Here is a 5,737-nt window from a genome sequence, read left to right as displayed (position 1 = left end):
AATATTGAACGTAGATGAGTCTTGTTTTATAGGATAAAACAGCTAGAGTTGATGGAACTGAAGTGGAAGCCAGAAAAACTCCCTGATGTGTTTCTAATTGACACTACATCATGAGGGTAGAGAGCATATGATGGAATGTGGCAGTAAGATATAAAGTCTCATTCTACAGTACCTTGGAGCTTGTGTTTTTATTTACTATGCAGCATGAGTGTATCATAATGGACAGTTCTGATTTTGTTAACTTACACCTGTGATAATTTTATGCTGACTTTGCATCAACATAAATAAAAATGTACAGTGCAAACTACAAGAGAATCAAGACTCAGCTGTTGGTAAATGGGAAAATGAGGTGAAAGGAAAAATGGCTAGCAGAGTTGAACAATTGTGGGCTAGCAGTTATTAAATTGCTGTTCCACATTTGCAAGTTATAAATTGCTTATTTTTCATGCTAACATCCCTATTCAAGACTTTAAAATTTCTCAGTAATTTAATCTACAGTGGGATACAGGGCACTTCTACACAAGACACTAACTGCAGTAGCCTAATAACACTGCACAAACTGTAGTGTACCATGCAAAAACTGTACTAATACGTGACTGTGCAGTAGTATTAGGATACTGCACAGTAAGTGTCCCTAAAAAGCCATGCACTGGCACTACTGCGCAATAGCACAAGTTACTGAGCATAGATTTAGTACTTGGTTATTCAAGTACTAAACTTAATGTGCAGTGACTATGGCGCATTCATGAATGTGTAGATGTGCCCACAGTGTCCCAAATTTGTGGCAAGTTATTTCATTCCAAACAAGGAAATAACCTACTGTTGTTATCTAGCCTTTGAGACTTGGAAAGTAAGATGTGCCAACAACACCCAAAATTCTAATAGAAAAATTGCTAGTTTGACCGATTTTTTTACTTTTATGTTGAAGAAAAAACAATCTGACTTCTCCCTAATGATTTGGAGCCTATCTTATATTCTGTAGGCGTATTTACTTAACTTGCACAAAGAATAAGGTGCAAAATCAAATAAAAAACCTTGGAGTTTTTTATTGTCTACTGCTCCATTTTATCCTTTTTATATCAACATATACTATGCTTGTTTCAATTTTGTGTAAACCAGGAGAATGGATAATCTTGCTGTATACTTCTACCAAATATATATATAATATAACATTATATAAATATTATTTTATTATATATAATGTTTACTGTTAATTTTATTGTTTTGGCAAAAGCTTTAAATAAGCTACTACTATTACTACTACTATTTTTGTATTATAGTAATGTTTTCTATACTCAAATCCTAAAATCTTATCCTTAAATAATGTGTGTAAACAAATGTTTAATTTTTAACTTTACAAATCCTTAATTTTTTTTCAATGTTAGGTGTTTCCAAAGCCTCTTTAGACATGCAGAATATATAAATCTCCAGATTCAGAAAGAAATGAGGCCCTAAAGAAGTTTGAAATTGGCTTCTCCAACTCAGCAATGGACTGAACCTATTCATCAATAGGGTGTTTTAGAGTCCATTAGTGTAGGTAAGTAAACACTGTTTCAAATGCTAGATTTAAACTTATTTCCTTTTAAGGTTATAATTCAGGAAAACAAATAAGCATATGCTGAAAACTATCCACATTTAAGTAAGCACTTGGGTGGAAGTTTATATTCCATTTATTCCCATGAGATTTAAATTCACTGCTAGGTGCCATCTTGATTTAGCATGTTTTCCTGAGTTAAGTCTAAAATAGTATGTTTCTCATATGCCTTAACTTCACCTAAAGGTCACAGATTGACCTTTCAAATGCAGGTAATCTTATTTTAGCTGAATTCATGAACAAACAACCCTTTTAAACTATAAATGATTTCAGAGTATAAAGGTTATAAACTTAATATAAAACTTTAAGGAACTTTAATGACAGTTGTAGATTCAAGCTGTGTCTGCTATTGGTAATTTTAATAGTAACCAGAGTTGGAGAGATTAAATTTGGAGACATAGGCAATGCATGAATCAAAGGCATTTGCATCTAATTCTGCAATAAAAAGAAAAGGAAAAACCCGACCACCTACAGTCTACTATTGTATTACAAGACATGCAGTTTCCTTAGCAAAATACATAATGAAATACAATCCTTTACCAGTTCATCATTTCAACAACTAAATCTGATTTTATAGAGAAAATGTAATTTAATCTCATCAGGTTTCATAGTGCTGAAATACTACACTTAACAATAGAAGCTGATGTGATATGTTTCAAATTAAATTGGATTGCTACAAACAGTGTTTTTTTCCAGAGGTTGGCCATGACTAAATCTGTTTTTTTTATTAATTTTGATCAAGAGATTACTCATTATATTGCACAAAAAATCATCAGGTCTGATGAATTCAAATAATCTCAATGACATGCAGGTTGGATTAAAAAGATAAACAGATTCACAGAAAGAAGTGTCTCACTTAAACAAAGACAGGAATTTACACACCTTATTTTGCCTTAATTCCGCATATGAAACTTGTGCCTAAGTTAATAAATGTGATCCAAAACCAGTGAAGTCAATGAATAGACCCCTATTGACATCATTAGTATTTGGTATGTACAGCAGCACAAGTGGCCTGCCTGAGCCCCAACTCCAGCCTGGCTAGGGGAGGACCCCTGGGGCACCAGTAGCCCATTGCATCTTCACAGACTTCTTGTTTTCTTTATCTGTCTTTCTATCTTGGAGAACTCATAACAGCAGCAGAGTCTCCCAATACTTGAAGGAGGGTGTTTGTGCCTGAAAGCTTGCAAAAATGTGTTTTCCAACTATTTAGTTGGTCTAATAAAAGATACCACATCTACCCAAAAAATCTTGCCTGCCTATGTCCTTAGACCAACACAGCTACAACCAACCTCAGAAGTTTTAGTGTATTTTCCCATGACAATTAAGTAATACAGGCTTGAGATCACATAACCAAACTTCAATAAAATGTAAGTTAGAGAGAGAGGCAGTAGCCATATTAATGCATTACACAATGCTTCTTTGGTAATAGCAATTCAGAATAAGAAAAGAGGCATCTCAGGCTGTACTCAGACTTGTATGCTTGTAGATTATGGTACTTAATAAGTGAATTTAACTTTTATTCCCTCATCTACAATTTTTTAAAAACATAAAAAAACCTGGAGAAAAAAACACCCAAAAATGTTTGTTTCTTCTAGAAGCAGAGTGCCAGCCAATTCCTCCTTCCTTTCAAAGACTTCCAGATGGCTTTGAGCTAATTCCAATACCAACTGTCCAATTCCTAGATGCCTGTTTTGACAATATTGTTTGTCTTTATTTGTTTACCTTAGGAGTATGCCTGTGGTGAGATTTATGGCTTGCATTAACCTCTTCCATGGGAAAACCTAGGTGAGGAAGCAGGTGGGGAAATGAAATTTCTGAGGTTCCCTCCTTTGGGCTCCCCCTACTGCTTTCTTAGTGAGATCTGGATTTATGGCTGCACGCAGTTTGCCATCTATATAGCAGAAACAAATGGGCTGCGTTCCCAATCCATATAGGTCCCCTGCAATATGCACATCTAAGGATTAATTGGAAAAATATTTGCGTGTGAATCCTGTATTTCTGCACTGCATCCAGGCCAATGGAATCCTCTAATGTTTGGCAGTTCTTCAAACTCTGTGTTCCTAATTCCACAGTTCAAAAAGGGCTGGACCTAAAAGCTGATACAGTCTGATTCTATATTAGCTTCTGAGTAGATTCCCCAAAACATTTAATATAGGAAGGATGTGAGTTCCCGTATTTTAACCTAATTCAACACACAGGAATTATGTAATCCCCAAAGAGGGGTTGATACCATAAATGCAACTGCTTGGAAAAAGACCCTACATTTACTTAGAGAAAAGGCAATATTTTATAGTTCTAGGCCCTGCTTTTTAAAGCAGACTTCTCCTGGTTTTTGTTTTTATGGTCATAATGCTCCAATTAATAGAGTGTGCAGAACTTATTATTCTTCAGTCCAAGAAACTGATTAGAGTGTACAATCAGGAATTCAACTCTATGACAGAATTTGCATCAATATTTGGGTGCAGGTACAAAACTTGAACCCTCAAAAGAGGCACTAAAATTGGTTTCTCAATGTAACAATCATTTTAAAGTAACATTTATAAGGTATTTTTTACTGATCCAATATAATTATTCCATACATTTCAGAATAATGATTAGTTTCTTATTAAGCCTACTTAACTGATGTTGGGGACTGGACAATGTGCATCTGGAGTTCCCAGGGGCATTCTGTTCAGCTCCATATCATATATCTGGGGCCTCTAAAATATTATTACACTAGACATCTTTCAACTATCTGGTTGTAGGTATATCCACAATTTAGCCTACAAAATCTATTTTGATTTAACGGATGCACAAGAAATAGAGGATATACCTAATTGAAATAAAATATTGTTATTCTTTCATTCTTATCTTGTAGAAACAAGTAAATAATGTATTGGGCCAGATCTTCAGCTACTGCACCTCTTTTGAAGTGAGTGGAGCCTGGTTCATTTTCACCAGGTGAGAATCTGGCCTTGAATATGTCAAGGTGAGGAATAGGCCATGTGGGTCAAACTAGGGACTTTTCAGAAGTTTACAGAAGCCTCACTATGTGTCCAAGTCCCGTAAAAAAAATTTTCCAGCTATTCAATTTTCCATAGCTAAAACTTCTGAAATGTTGAGAAACCATTTGTCTTCTGGGGAACTGAGAGTCTTCTCTAATTTTTAAATAAAGCATGTTAGCTGTAACAGATAATCAGACAAGAATAACATATTTCTTATGTAGAGTGATTGTCTTTTTTTGTTTCCAGAAAGATAAAATGGGTTAATCCAGGCTGAAAGAGTTTAAGACCTTACTCTTAATGCTTTTTTCCCTATACTATAATTGATATACCGTAACTTCTTTTATGTACAGTTTGATCCTGGATAAAATTAACTCTGTAAAAATTATATTGTGAGGTTCCATGTTGTCAAGTCTCAGAAGCTTCCAAACGAAATTTCTCAGTTTACAAGTAAATATATGTTTTTTTCTAACTGTCAGCTCTGGAAACTCAACCTGGCATCTGAGAATCAAGCTGTTTTCTTTTTGGCTTATGTTTCATTGCTTGGTTATAAAGCTTCTGCAGGCTAAATTCTGATTCACTTATATCTGTGCAGTTAGATATAAATGGTTTGAAAGAGTAGAGAGAGCAGAAAACAGGAAAAGAGAGAATTAGATGAGAGGTGTAAGTGAGGCAAAATGATATAGGGCTTTGTAAGTGAGGTTCAATTGGATAAAATAAGGGCAATGAAGGGAATCAGAGAAAGGTATAATGTGGCTGAAGAGCTACAGATGAAGAAGAGTTTACCAGTATCATTTTGGACTTAGTAAAATTACCCAGAGAATCAGGGGAAAGATGAACTCATCTTGGATAAAGACTTTTACCATGAGGAAAGAGTTAGATTTAGGAAATGCTAAAGAGGAAGAAACAATAGAAATTATAAACGTACTACCCCCACATACACTTGGGTTGTGTATTGTGGGTTTTGTGAGTGTGTGGTTGTTTTTTTTTTTATGTGGGCAAGATGGCCCTGGTGTTTTGGTCACGTGCTCAGCACGTGGCAAGCTGGGGCCTGTACCTGAGGAAAATACGTAAAGCCCTCCGGCCTCAATGGCCCGGGGAAGCAGAGGATTCTTCGGGCCAATTGGTTGAGAGAGAAACTGGAGTGTGGAGCTCTCTGACT

The 5,737-nt window shown here is 35.4% G+C and overlaps 1 long non-coding RNA gene across 1 annotated transcript in view; it reads left to right on the top strand.

Annotated features, from left to right (window-relative positions):
* The first annotated feature begins 1,450 nt into the window (after nt 1–1,450).
* Nucleotides 1,451–5,737, top strand: part of LOC102382069 — a 4,713-nt gene continuing 426 nt past the window's right edge. Inside the window, exons 1-2 of the long non-coding RNA XR_323937.1 lie at nt 1,451–1,537; nt 4,452–4,534. This is a non-coding gene — a long non-coding RNA (uncharacterized LOC102382069). The remainder of the gene's footprint in view (nt 1,538–4,451; nt 4,535–5,737) is intronic.

The sequence above is a fragment of the Alligator sinensis genome, unplaced genomic scaffold, assembly GCF_000455745.1.
Source record: "Alligator sinensis unplaced genomic scaffold, ASM45574v1 scaffold574_1, whole genome shotgun sequence".
NCBI lineage: Eukaryota > Metazoa > Chordata > Crocodylia > Alligatoridae > Alligator > Alligator sinensis.
The sequence above is the reverse complement of the archived record's forward strand: the minus strand, read 5'-3'. Positions and strand labels throughout refer to the sequence as shown.